General features: G+C 43.1%; 1 protein-coding gene across 1 annotated transcript in view; it reads right to left on the bottom strand.

The window, feature by feature from the left end:
• The window catches only part of trak1a (trafficking protein, kinesin binding 1a), a 216031-nt gene that overhangs the window by 91732 nt on the left and 108766 nt on the right, over positions 1-15533 (bottom strand). The gene's annotated exons all lie outside the window — the stretch shown is intronic.

Here is a 15533-nt window from a genome sequence, read left to right as displayed (position 1 = left end):
CGGCACTACATACCTGCACCAACCTCACAACCCTCGATTCTATTAATATCCAAAACTCTACCCAGCTCAGGTTCTGAAAGGAAACCCATGAGGCATCAAATCAGCCTTCCTACATTACTTCACATGCTCTTTGTGAGAAAGATCTTACATTTCTACAGCATCTTTACCATCTTTCAGGGTGAAGTGCACAGCCACTGATATAAGTGCAGGAAGGGGCGTCAGCCATTACTGCACAGTAAGCTCCCACAGACTGTAATGCTGGGATTAACATGTTTTTAAATGCTGATGACGGGGGGTAGGGAAACGGTAAATCTCCCTGCTCATTTTGCAGCAGTTTTGTGGGATCTTTCACACTTCTGTGAGTGCACATCAGGCCTCCCACATAAATACAAGTCCTTGGGGGCACATACATTCACTGTTAATCAGACTATCTCACACTGCACTGAAACATGGGAGATACCTTGAAAATCTGTGCCCTCAAATGTGGGCCCACTCACCTGTGCTTCACCGGAAGTAAATGAAAGTGGAGGAAAGCAAATGAGACAGGTGATGCTGCAGACGTTGAGTAACTCACCAACAGAATGTTGCCTGTTACACAAAGTGTTTGAGGATGTTCCCTTTCTTTTCCTGACCTCGGGAATCGAGGATGACTCACTTTCATGAGCTGAGGGAGCTGATGAGGATGACATGGGACCTGCAGACTCTGTCTCAGGATGAGAAAATGGGACGTGGTGTGCTGTCTGTGCCTGGCCACTGGTTATTCCCATCATGGATATCTGAGGGTCTCAGTGCCTTGATGTGTGCTCCTTTCAAGTTGCTCAACCACTGATTTCAAAAGAAATTAAGATAGTTTTAGATCCTAGGAGGAAAAACACAAAAAGGCCAGAAAAAATAGCAAACCAGAGAATTGGAAGCAATTGAGCAAAGGAAGACTAAGTGATTGATTCGGAAGGGGAAGTATGAAAGTAAACTTGCAGACAACATAGAAACTGACTGTACAAGCTTCTGTAAACATATAAAGAGTGAAAGATTGTAGATCCCTTACAGTCAAAAACAGAGGAAAAACGTCCAAGAAATAAAAAAAAAACAAACTACTGGAGGAACTCAGCAGGTCAGGCAGCATCTGTGGAGGAAAATGGACAGTCGACGTTTCAGGTCGAGACCCTTCATATGGACTGGAGACGCTGCAGATGCTGGACCTGGAGCAAATCTGGTGATCCAGATTCCAGCATCTACATCCTCTTCTGTCTGCACTTCCCAGAAATGTTGGGGAACACAGGCTCTAGTGACCGGGGGGGGGGGGGGGGGGGGGGGGGGGGTGGTGGCGGGGTGGTGGAATGAATGCAATCAGTATTGCTAGGGAAATGTTATGAGGGAAATTGTAGGAATTAATGACTGAAATCTCTGGAGCCCAGTAGTCTATATCCCAGAGTACTGAAAGAAATGGCCCTGGAAATAATGAATGTATTGGGATATCTAACATTCTTTAGATTCTGGAATAGTTCCAACAGATTGGAGGGTGCTAACATAACTCCAATATTTTAAAGGAGTAGAGAGAAACAGGGAACTATAGACTGGTTGGCCTGATATCAGTGGTGGGGAAAATGTTCAAATTTTCATTATCAAAAAAATCAAATAAAAGATGTACCAGAGCACTGGGAGAAAAACAATAACAGACAACGTCAACATGGATTCATGAAAGGAAATCATGCTCGAGAAGTTCATTGGAATTTTTTGAGAATGTTATTAACAGAATAGATTAAGTGCATGTGGTGTATTTGGATTTTTGATAAGGTTCCACATATGAGATTAGCATTCGGAGATAAGGCACATGGAAGTGAGGGTAAGGTGCTGCTATGGATAGAGAACTGGTTGGCAGATTATCTGACTGGCGATCAACTGGGAGAGGAGGAGGTACAATAAGACCTGGGTGTCCTTGTGCACCTATCACTGAAGGTGAGCATGTAGGTACAGCAGGTGACTAAGAAGGGAAACTGTTCACTGGCCTTCATAGTGAGAGGATTCAAGTACAAGAGGACGGGGGTGTTATGCTGCAGTTGTCCAGGGCCTTGGTGATACTGCACCTTGAGCACGATGTGCAGTTTTGGTCTCCTTATCTGAGAAAGGTTGGTCATGCAATGGAGGGAATTCAGTGAAGTTTCAGCAGGCTGATCCCTTGGGATGGGATGGCAGGACTGACATAGGGAGAGAGATTGGGTCAATTATGCTTATATTCACTAGAATTTAGAAGACTGGAAAGGGATCTCAAAAAACCGACAAAATTCTTACAGGACTGGACGGATGAGATGCAGGAAGGATGTTCTCAGTGGTTGGGCAGTCCAGGACCAGAGGACAGTCTAAGGATAAGGGGTGGGCCATTTAAAGCTGAGATGAGAAACCAGAGAGTGGTGGACCTGTGGAATTCCCCACCAGAAAGGAGTTGAAGCCAAATCATTGCATTTATTCAAAGAGGTGGATATCATTCTTTTGGCTAGAAGGATCACGGGATACGGAGAGAAAGCTGGAACAGGGCACTGAATCTGGATGATCAGTCATCATCATATTGAACGGTGGAGCAGGATCAAAGGGCCAAATAGCAGGCTTCTGATCCTGTTTCCATGTTTCTCTATCAAGCCACAGATAATGCACCAGGAACATGAGGCGAGGTGGGGAGGGGTGTGTAATGGGGCCCACTCGAGGCGAGGTGGAGAGGGGTGTGTAACAGGGCCCACTGGAGGCGAGGTGGAGAGGGGTGTGTAACAGGGCCCACTCGAGGTAAGTGAAGAACCTGCTGGTGCCCAGGTGCTGGCACATATCTGCACAAACACAGACACACAATTCCTGTACACCGACTGCAGCAGCTCAGGAAGGTCACTCACAACTCAAGACTTGAATGTCTACAGATCCTTTCACACCTTTTTCAGGAGGTCCCAGAGCACTGGGGTACTGTGAAGGGCTATCAGTGTGGTACTGCAGAGTAAACCGACAGTTTACAGCCTGGTGAAAGCAACAACCAACTGACTGAAAGGTAACTACTGTCCTCGACATCACAGATAACTCACTAGATTTGCTTTGGAGAACAGTCATAGACCTTTCCAATCAGCTGAGGGGGGTAATGAGGTCTGGGTCTATCTGCAGGGCAGCACTGATGGTGATAGTGTAGCACTCTCTCAGTAGAGCAGTGGGCCATCAGTGTGGCTTGGTGTGCTCAAGCTTCTGGAGAGGCTCTGAACCCACACTCAGAGGTGCATTCACCCAACAAACAAGTTATAGCCACCACTGCCCGGGGCAGGAAGATTCAAAGTGATTGGTGGAAAGATTGGAGGGGAGATGAGGAAAGCATTCCCAACCACCCCCCGCCAACCCCTGCACCACCAATAGTGGTCACAGGGACCAGCCCAGGAGACTCTCCCAACCGGCAAGGACACAAAGTTCCAAGTGGTCTCCTTCGGCGTTTTTCTGATTCTAAAAGCTGAAGGCGATTTAGTGCTTTAATAAGTACAATTTCCTGAATGACATCTGATCACTGTTGGTCGTTAGCAGCACAGAGGGCAGCAGCCAGCAGGGTAAATATCCTACACTTTTAAACCCAGCCACATACATTGGCTAGTTTTCCCTAATTTTTTGTGCTGCTGACCTGGACCCCGAAGTTTTCAGATTAACCAAATCGGGTGAAACCAGCAGAGAAAACGATCAGAAAGTTTGTCCAGTGAAAGCATTGGGCCATGAATGATCGGATAATCATTTCTTCTCTCCAGTCTTGGGACATGCTGACCATTATTCTCATTCCGAAAGGTTGGTGGGATGTGGACTCCTTTGGGTTTGGATCATCCACTTGTGAAGTTCAATGGGGGCTTTCATCAACCAATGTGATCCCTGTACTGCTCATCAACAGCTCCCATTCAAAACACCAGCCATACTGAGTACTGAGCCACTCAGTTTATTCAACGCAAATACAAAGTCTCTTCGATGAAGGGAAACACTGGCTATGTGACAACAGTAATTCTAAAGAGCTGATCAACTGTTAATCTAGCCAGTGGAAGTGCAGGCTGGAGTTTGGAAGGACACAAAATCCATTTGAAGGGGAATACCTGGAGTAGCCAGTAATAGCCCTCAACAGCCTTAAATACCAAAGCTTAAACATGAACAAATGCAAATGAACACTCTCCCAAATAAGCTCAGAATTTTGCATTGCAAAACTAATAATCCATTCACTAACTTCCTTATCACTGCAAATTCAATGCAACTGCCAGGGCTCAGCTGCAAAACATATTTCCAGGCAATGGCCACATTCACCATGCCCCATTTGCCCCAGCCCACCCATCGTCAGCACTCACTGGTGGACCCTCCGCACCAAGTCTTGGCCCATTCATTGATGGATTCCACCCGGTTCCTCTCACACCAGTGCTGTCAGCAACATTCCTCCCTACAGAGAATGCAACAATGATCCACTTTAGCATTGATTCCATTCCCAGTCATTCCAGGGAAGATATTCTGCATAGCATGCAAGGTACCAACGTGGAGGAAAACTTGCCCTCTCCCCACACTCGTGGATGCACTCTTATCACACATGGCCATAGAAACACAGTTTGCACCTTGCCCCTTTCTATCAACTGCATATAGACCAAGGAGTGGCAAATAGAATTTAACTCTGATAAGTGCAAAGTGTTACATTTTGAGAAGTTAAACCAGGGCAGGACTTACAGAGTGAATGGCTGGGTCCTGGAGAGTGTTGTTGAACTGAGAGACTGAAGGATACAGGTACATAGTTCCCTGAAAGTGGTGACACAGGTAGATAGGGTGGTGAAGAAAGCATTTGGCACACTTGCCTTCAAGGGTCAGGGCACTGAGTACAAGAGTTGGGACATCATGTTACAGCTGTACAAGTTAATGGCCAGACCTCACTTGGAGTATTGTGCACAATCGTGGTCTAGGAAAGATGGCATTAAGCTGAAAAGCATGTAGAAAAGATTCATGAGGACGTTACTGGGACTGGAGGGCTTGAGTTATAAGCAGATACTGCATAGGCTGTTTTCCCTGGAGCCTTGGAGGATGAGGGGTTAACTTACAGAGGTTTATAAAATCATGAGGGGCCTAGATAAGGTGAACGGTCACAGTCGATTTCCCAGAGTAGGGAAGTCTAAAACTAGAGGGCATAGGTTTAAGGCAAGAGAGGAAAGACCTAAGGAGCAACTTTTTCTCCCCACACAGAGGGTGGATGGCATGTGGTATGAGCTGTCAGAGGCAGTGGCACAGGTGGGTACAATTACAACATTTAAAAGACATTTGGGCAGGTACATGGATAGGAAAGATTTAGAGGTACAGGGGCCAAATGCAGGAAAATGGGACTCGGTCAGGTTGGCAACTTGGTTGGCATGGACGAGATGGGCCAAATGGCCAATTTCTGGAGTGTACAACTCTAATACTTAAATTTTACTCTTTTGTCAAGGGGCTATCACATGAAAGCTGGAGCAGTTTACAGTCTTCTTTGGTTGAATGTAGTTACCAGTTCACTGTAGAATGAGACTGCAGTTCCTAGACATCAATCACCTTAAAGCTCGCTTCTTTGTTTGTGAACCAGCTCAGATTGATATCCGTTTTTTAAAATTACAATATAATATCTCAATTAGCAAGTATCTCCTTTGCACATGAATTTTTCTACTGTCTAACTAAACACAGACCAAAGTGCTCTTAATTTGCACAACAGGATCAAGCAATAACATAGAGGTGCACAAACCATTTGATGTGCAGTAACCCTCAGGGTGACAGACAAAGCGAAGGACAGTGGGATGAACTGCGAAAAATAGTTTCCTGTAAATTTCTGTACAAGAGCACTCACTCCACTAATAAAATATCTGCAACATTTTTACAACATGATCTCATATCCAATTTGTATAGAATTTCCATTACCCTTGTCGTTACACCTAGAATCAAAAGTTGTCAAGCCTACACACACCCTGTAAACTACATTTTCAAACCTTGGACTCCCTGTAAAAGGTTCAAAGCATTGAAACTTTTACAAGGCAAAACTTTTATGTACTCAAATGACTCTCAACCTACACAAGTAAACAAACACTCTGGAATATTTTCCTAGCAAAAGATCACAAAGAAACAAACCGTGTATCACATTTACACATTTGTCAAGGAAATATGCAATAGATTATGAGAGATTATTCCCTTTTAAATCCCATGTGCAGAAGTAACTCTCCGCAGATTACTTCAATAAGAAAGATGGCGAGGCACAGTGGCTCAGCAATTAGCAATGCTGTGATCTGGGTTTGATCCTGACCTCTGGCATTGTCTGCATGGAGTATGCACATTCTCCATGACTGTGGGTGGGTTTCCTCTGGGTGCTCCAGTTTCCTTCCACATCCCAAAGGCAAGCAGCTTGGTAGGCTGATCAGCCGCTGTAAATTGGCCCCTAGCATGTAGGTGAGGGGGAGAATCCAGTGGGAATTGATGGACATGGGAGAGAGAAAGGGGAGAACAGGGGAAAGTAATGGGGCAATTGGATGGGAATTCTCTGAAAGCTAACAAAGAATTGATGAGCTGAATGGCATCCTTCCTGATTAGGAACAAAATATTACTTTTTTTTGAATTTGGAACAATCTGCCAGATTTTGTCATTAAAGCAAAGTACATGCATTACTTTTAGAGAATTTGAAGAAAGCTTGATAAATGGAACTTAAATTATTTAGGATCGGGGTGGAAATGTACAAGATAGGATTCACAGAGGAAAACAGAAAAAATGCCAGCTTAGCTTTGATCAGTTTATCTCATTGTGTGAAAAGTAGGGGAGGTGAGTTATGGCAATTTGAAGTCCAAATTTTTTCCCTAAAGTCTTTTCACACACACAGCAGCAAGCAGCTTCAATGTAAGCTCTGGTCTGAAATTCCCATAAACTGCAAAACACACATTGGCTGTAAGTAAATCAGTAAGCCCTGGAAACACTCGGACAAAAGGGTATCTGATCTGAAATGTTAACAGTTTCTCTCTCCACCAATGCTGCCTGACTTGCTGAGTGTGTCTAGCAATTTTTTTGTTTTTATTTCAGATTTCCAGCATCTGCAAGTTTTTTGATTTCCAAATTGGCCCCAACACTCGTTAACAGAACTGAATATTCGAACAACTATTCTATGACAGCTTTTATGCTCATGACTTCTAAAAGTGCATTCCCACTAGTTAAGCAGATTGGAATAACACACAGTTAATTTATGCAGATCAAGCCCCCACCAAAATGGGAGTGACCAGATATTCATTATTCTTTCTTGTTTGGTGACTGACCTGTTGACCTGAGATTGTGGAGAAGTCCTTTGCACTCCACAAGGTCATAGAATATACAGCACACAGACAGGCCCTTCAGCCCATCATGTCCATGAAAACCACACAGTACCCAATGATACTATTCCATTCCACACCTTGGTGATTCAAGTGCATATCCAGATGTTGTATCTAAATGTTGTGGGAATATCTGCCTCCACCACTATCTCAGGCAATTCATATCAGATTCCAGTCACCCTCTGGGTGATAAAATACTTCCTCTTAGCTGTAACTTGTGCCCTCTGACTTTAGATACCTCTGCAATGGGGAAAAGGTATCCTTTTAACATCTCATCTGAGAAGTGGCACTGCTGGCAATGCTGCCTCCCTCTGGTACCTGCACCCAAGCCTCCAGAGAGAGGCTCAAACCATCACCTCTGATTCGGAAGTAACATTGCTACCACACGTTACAGAGTGTGCACACACATATAGTACTGCAATAGCTGTCACCACACATGCCTGTTGGATGTTATCAGCTCATGTAATAATAAAAACTATGTGAATACTAAATAAATATATACATAACTAATATGTAACTAAATAAATGTTATAATCTTGGTGCCAAAATTAGTTTACTTATACATGTCTCTTTGGTTTCCAACGATTATTGGAAAACAAATTCTTGTCCTTCAATTGTGTCACTGGGGAAGCTGATAGGATCAGCAGTTTATTGATGCACACTCCCCTTATGCTGGTTGTAACACCTATAAAACAAACTGGGTGATTTATACAAGTGTAGTTCCCTTCTCCCACGTCCATTTATCACCTGGCGTCCTGGCCTCAACACCAACGCAAACTACCTGGTCATTACCATGAGGGAGCTTGCTGTGCAAAAACTGGCTGTTGCATTGGCTGTAAAGCAACTTCCTGAAGATGCACAAGTCACTTTGTAAATATTCCAACCTGGCATTTCTAAACATCCATAGTCACCGAACTCATGCTGTAATGCCCTGAAAGACACCTTTGAAAGCACTCAGCAGCAGAAAATCCATCTTGTGTTACAGAGTGAAAGAAAAATAAATTTTTATTTGGCTACATAAAAAGGACAAAGATCATTAACACAAAGAGATCAAACAAAATCTCCTGCTAAATAATGGCCCTGAAGAATAATATTCTTATCATCCGTTACAAGTCCATATTTACACAACCTTCCTGTGAGAAGTGTGAGAGGTGGACACAAAGATGGAGGTGGCACCACTGTATTTCTTGCTCCAGGATGTAAAACAATAAAATATCTTAAGCCCAAAATCTCAGACAAATCTTCTTCTATTCCTGCTTGGTTCACAATTCAATCACCCGTACCTATCTTGTCTGAATCTGAAACTTCTTAACATCAGATATTCTGATAAGTTTTACTTTTTCACTTCGGTACTTCCAGAAAAAAAATCAAAGTTTTCTGCAAAGAGCCCTTGATGGTACATACAGCAGACAGACCTCAGTGCATTGAGTGATGAGGGGTCCATCACATCTCCCAGCAGATAACGCTGACACTTTCTTCTAGTGTCAGCTGTGACTCAGTGAGCACACTCCCATCTCAGACTTAAGCACAAGTCTGGTCAATTCAGGTGCAGTACTGAGGGAGCCCAGCACGGGAGCAGGGATCATCTTTCAGACAAGGTATTAAAATTATGCCCAGACGATCCACCGGAGACAAGGACAGGGAGATCAAACTGTTTCATGTGTTCTGGAAAACAGCTCCTTAATCATTTGTGTTACAAAGGTTGAACTCTTCACAATTCAAAACAAGTAATAGTTTGCTAATTAACATACCTTTTGTTTTGTTTTACTGCAGCCAATTTATAATCAATAAATATGGATTTTAATTATTGAACACACGTACTATAATCAAACATACCCAAACTCCTTGTGAACACAATGCTGCTTCAGAATGAGATGGCAATTGGTTAACACTTGAAGTTTAACACACTCATTGCACAGTTTAGCCCCAAGGAACCAAAAGTCAAGTTGGAAAAACAGATCTTCACTGCTTTGGGTCATCTCACAGTGCTTGACAACCAAAGAGGCACTTGGCAGTGCAGTGATAAATGAAACAGGACAGACAATGTGCTCACAGTCAGCTCACAAACAGAAAGGTGATATGATGAGGCACCTTGTCTTGGAGATGTGCATTGAGGGATAAATATCTCCCAGATATTGTAACGGGGTGTTCGTCTGCCCACTGAGACACAGACTAGGGTTAATTTTAATGACAACACCCCCTACCATGTCGGGTTCCCTCAGCGATGCACCAGGGTATACCGGACTGAGGTGAGAATGGAGCAAATTAACCACAGATGACACTAGATTTGCTTTTTTTTTGAGGTGTTCATTTAAAAAAAAGAGCTTTACAGCAATGTCAATAGTTTGGTTTTCTTGGGTTAGGGTATCGAGACCAAAGGGTCACAGAATAAAGGGTCTGCCATTCAGGACACAGATGAGAAGACATTTCTTCAAACAATGGGAAGTGAATCATTGACATTCAATTGGTGGAAGCTCAGTCACTGAGAATATTCAAACCTGACATCAATAGAGTATTGGATATTAAGGGAATTAAGGGATATGGGATTAGTTTGGCAAAGTGATGCTGAGGTAGAAGGTGTTATTAAATAGTGTAGCAGGTGTGAGGGGTGAAATAAAATGGGTTAGTATAGGATTGGTGTCAATAGGTGCATAATGGCCAGTGTGGACAGTGGGCCGAAGGGCCTGTTTCCGTGTTGTATCTCCCTATGGTCCTTGCTTTTACTTTTGTTCTTAATCATAATCACTGCTCTAGAATCCGCATTTCATTGAATGGGGCATACAAGCCCATCACATGAACAGACAGACTAAGAGGGCCAAGTCCATAGTTCCCTAAAAGTGACAACACAGGTGGATAGGGTGGTGAAGGAGGTATATGGCCTGCTTGCCTTCATAGGTCAGGACAGAGAATAAAAAAAGTTGGGAGGTTATATTGTAACTTTACAAAACACCGGTTAGACCACACATGGAGCATTATGTGCAGTTCTAGTCACCATCTATAGGACGGGTGTCATTGCGCTGGAGTGAGTGCAGAGGAGATTCATCAGGATGTTTCTGGTTTGAAGGACTTTAGTTAAGAGGAGAGAGTGGGTAGGCTGGAACTGTTTTCGCTGAAGTGAAAGAGGCTGAGGGGTAACCTGGTGGAAGTATACAAGATTATGAGAGGCAGAGGTAGGGTTGATGGTCAGAATCTTTTTCTCGTGGCAGGAGTATCAAGGAGGGCATAGGTTTAAGGTAAGAGGAAGGGAGTTTTAAAGGGGATCCGAGGGATAAGTTTTTCCACCCAGAGGTGTGTTGATGTGGAGTCGGAGTCTGTTTCTGTGCTGCACAACTCTGTGACTTGAGGACTCTATGACATCAATGCTACAATATGGCACTGGTCTGGTCTTGCCTGCTGTCACAATGGGAAACATTCACTGTCGTCACTCAGGGAATCAGCAGCAACTTTCAGTGCTCCCAGGCGCAAGATTAGAAACAGAAATTGAGGTTGCTGGCAGCAATACCATGCACCCTTACCAGGTATGTTGTATCTACAGTCAGCAAAGAGGCAATGATTTGATGCAAACTGCATTCTTTACACAAACTATTCTCTCTGCTAAAACCATGGCAATATTAAGCCTGTGAATGAAATGTAACAATGTTTACAAAATCATACTACACCACAACTATTGAAAAACCTCTCTGACCCTGATAATCTTCCCATGATTATTTCAAAACTTCCATGTTTCTTCTAACAGGTTTACAAAAATTGTATGCCTCAACTTTCAGATCAATTGCTGATAAAGGATTTTAAAAAACCTCAAAGTTAGAAAAGTTTTTTGTCCCTGGTTTGCAGACCATGAGAATTCTTCATTTGGATTGGCTGTTCAGCTTGCTGGAGGACATACAGTAGCTACTCCTAGTTGCCCCTTTCGTCTACAGAGGCTGTGGGAAGCAGTGTTGGGAAAGCACAACCCCACTTCATCTTTGCAAATGGCTTTCTTTGAGATCAGCATTTAGTGCAACCCCTTCACCACAGACCTCAGCTAAAGCTTACTGGGAATACTGGATATTCACCTCTACTCCATGTCACTGTGTGTGCCATTGGACTGCCTCCTCAGACAGCAAGTCACACACAAGCCACAGCTTCAGTTATTGAAAGATCAGACAGTTGCCAAGGAAATTTAATCCTCCTGCTCCCAATTTCAATTTCGAGTCCCATTCTTGCACATTCCTGCAAATTGTTCCCTTTTCAAGTATTTATTGTTTATTGTTCAATGTCAAGTTTATTGCCATGTGTACAAGTACAGTGAGGTTCAGGTACAATGAAAAACTTGCTTGCAGTAGCATTACAGGTACGTAGGTACAGGCGTCAGTGAATTTGCCTGCAGCCCTCCAAAGAGCCCATACCAAGTCATATTGCTGATAAAATAGTCATCTTCTTTTCAGCTCCTTTGTCAATAATCTTAAATCTATGTACCAACATGAACTTAGTTTATGCAAAAGTAGAGAGAATTATGGAGAATGGGAACACTATTTTAGAAATCTGTTGTCGAAAAGAGGCATTTCAAACTCCTGTCCATCATAGATCAACAATATACTCTCAACAGAGAGTAAGTCTTGGAATAAGATTCCCTCCTTCTTCAGTGCAGGATGCCGAAGATTTGTTTTCAATGGCACTGCTTTCTGAAGTGTAGTCCCTATTGTAAATGGGAAAAAGATTAGCCAACTTACTTATGGTACACTCCCACAACCAGGAATGTACAAATAACCAGTGTGCTTCAGCAACTTTGTTAAGGATAAATAATTTGAAAGGACACCCAATCTGAGTATTCCTTCCGAGAGACTTTTTCTGTCCTCAACTAATAGAGGGGACTGAGCTAAATGTGCCCACCTTCTTTCTACGGGAGCTGACAACGAACAGTTTAGATTGGTTGAGCATGAAATGGAAGTTAAGTGAATGAATGAACAACACTAATTGCACGGGGAACAGACTTCCCCATCAATTGATTGCTCTGTGGCGTAGTTTTCTGGTGAATATCCTTTAGCATCTACTGTTTTACAGCAGTGATACCAAACTTTTCAACACTTAACAATGATTAAAATAACTTATTCCTATGCCTTAATTTCCTGATATAACCATTGACTGCTGCCTCCAGTGTTAGGAATCCTGGAATGTACATCCTGAGCTGAATCCACTGAGAGTCCAGCCTCTCTTGCAGCTATCCCACATCACAAAGATTTCATAAGACTCACAGCCTACATGTTATCTACAGCTCAGTGAGTTTCACTTTCCCATTCAAGTCAGCCTGGTATGGAGGCTTTGATGCACAGGATTGCAAGAGGCTGCAGAGGGTTGTAGTCTCAGCCAGCTCCATGACTGGCACAACCCTCCCCACCATCGAGGACATCTTCAAGAGGCAGTGCCCTCACCACCCAGGACATGCCCTCTTCTCGTTACTACCATCAGGGAGGATGTACAGGAGCCTTAAGACCCACACTCAACAATTCAGAAATAACTTCTTCTCCTCAGCCATCAGATTTCTGAATGGTCCATGAATGCTACCTCATTATTCCTTTTTTTTTGCACTATTTATTTCTTATTTTATTGCAATTTTGTGTATTTGCACTGTACTGCTGCTGCAAAGACAACAAATTTCACATCATAAGCCAGTGATAGTAGTCTGATTCTGAATTACTTATGGCATTTATTAAGGCTCCTATCATCAACATCCTGTGGGTCATTATTGACCAGAAACTCAACTGAGCCATCAAAATAAATACAAGAACAGGTCAGAATTAGCCATTAACTTATCTCTTGACACCCCAAACCCTTCCCTTTGAGGCACAAGTCAGAAGTGTGATAGAATACCCTTCAATTCTCCAAATGGGTGCATTTTAACAATTCTCAACAAACTCATCCATAGCAATAGCAACTCATTTGATTGTCACCCCACTAATCACCCTAAACGTTCCTTCCACCATCAGCACTCAATGGCTACAGTGTGTACAATCTACAAAATGCACTGCAGTTACTCACAACACCTCCCAAGCAGATGACCGCCACGAAGGGCGGCAGACACAAGGCAACACCACCACCTGCAGGTTTACCTCCAAATCACACATTGCCCTGACCCGGAAATATATCACCACTGCATCTAAATCCTGGAACTCCCTATCCAACAGCACTCTGAGAGCACCTTCACCAGAAAGGCTGCAGTGATTCGAGTCACTGGCTCTCATGAACAATTAGGGATGGACAACAAATTCTGGCCTCACCAACAATGTCCAGACGCCAAAAGCAATTAATTAAAATTTGTTGAGAATTCAAGCCCTACTCCAGGGACCTCAATGTGCGACCCAGATGAGCAGTCCAGTGCACGAGTAACTGAGTTCTGATCTTTGGTATTGTTGTCCTTCTGGTGAGATGTTTAACCATGTTCTAAAGTTGCTTGGACACTACACTAGATTTCCCACATTAAGTCAGTGGCTACGCTTCAAACATCCTTCATGGAATATCTGAATTGGAGAAGATACAATGTATATGCCTTCAGTAGATAGTGAATGTTAACATCCTCAACTGTGGCACAGCTGAGATGACTGTCCCCACCACTCACTTTTCCAATTACAAGTGCTCAATAATGGTCAGGATTCTGAAGCTATGGATTATATTTTGCTCAACATTCTCTGCATGTTGAGGCACGGTTTCAGCCAACCCTACCGTACTAGTCAAGCTAAAATAGAACAATTACCTTTCCTAGTGTGAGAAGTGTGGCGGCTAACTGGATCACTGTCGAATCATTTGGCCATTTGGTAGGAGGCACTGCTCTGTCATTTAACAATTTTTTTCTTCAAGTCAGGAATGTGCTCATGAAATATGGGTGAAAGCTGGTTCAACAGTAACATTCAAATGAGAACTGGATAAACAGGTGAAGGGAGAACAATGAAAGGCACAAAGTGAAAGAGCCGGGAGTCATGGGAATATGTGGAAATTTCCAGGACACAGGCAGGATAAGTGGTCTTTCTCGGTGGAATGAAATTAAGCAAAAAAAGCCAATTTGTGGATTCAAAGGAGGAAGACATCTGAGATTAAACATTTTTACTTTCAGTAGCAAGAGGGGATATTTTTGGTAAAAAAAACGTAGGATGAGATACACTTCAGAAGAACACCGAACTTATTGGCTCACTCATGGACAGATCATGGATTGAAACCGTGAACAATCGTTTAGATATTGACAACAATTAAAGGTTTCCAAGCATTAACAGCATCCCTGTTAGGACACGAGCAGAGTGCAGAGCAGAACTTAAGTGAAATATCACAGCTGGCAGTTTTCAGTGAATCCTTCCTCAAGTCCAAGCAGATTAATTTTACACTGTTGCTGAGTCTCTCCTGTTTACAGCATGGGCAAATTTCTGAGCTACACATGCAGTCACTGCCAAGTAACAGGTCTGAATTTAGTGGTTTTGCAAAGCACTGAGTCCAGCCACAGAATGAATGAATAGGCAATGGCCATTTACACCAGCTATCTCAAGAACAGAGGGCAGCATTGTCATATTCCCCTAGTGACTCTGTTGCTGCATTCAGAACAGCTGCCTTTCACACCCTGAAATGTAACAGGGTGCTGTGTGCCAGGATGTGCAAATTAACATGAGCAAAACAGGTTGAGAAAGTGATAGTTGTACAGCACTGAAACAGACCCTTCAGCCCACAAAGTACCCAGTGTGAATGATGCACATGGGATATTCAGAGCAGGCTGCAGGTCAGTCAAGGCATTCTGTTGTATAACCAAATGACGACACCTACAAGTGTCCAATGAACCAGATGAAAACAAGCATTATTTCCAATGTAAAGCATCCCCTTTACAATTAATCTAATAAGTAATTTATTCCATGACTACTGACAGCAACTACAGCACATGATCAGCAGTTATTGTAAATCTGTTGGAATCCTGCCAGTGTCAACCTCCATTCCAGAGTCCAGAGTCCACAACATGGAGTGACCAGCCTGTGCATCTCCAGCCCCCAACTACAAGTTTACTTCCCCTTTAAGTAGTTTAGAAGCCTTTAATTGTGCATCTTCTGCCTGTGGAGAGTTTGTTTCATCAGAATCAAAGGGAGCTTAAGTGTAGGAAATGTTAACCACTGTTTCTCTCTCTCCACAGCTGCTGCCTGGCCCCTTGAGCATTTCCGGCTTCCCTTTATAATTCAGATTTCCAGC

The sequence above is a fragment of the Pristis pectinata genome, chromosome 5 (assembly GCF_009764475.1).
Source record: "Pristis pectinata isolate sPriPec2 chromosome 5, sPriPec2.1.pri, whole genome shotgun sequence".
Lineage (NCBI taxonomy): Eukaryota > Metazoa > Chordata > Chondrichthyes > Rhinopristiformes > Pristidae > Pristis > Pristis pectinata.
The sequence above is the reverse complement of the archived record's forward strand: the minus strand, read 5'-3'. Positions and strand labels throughout refer to the sequence as shown.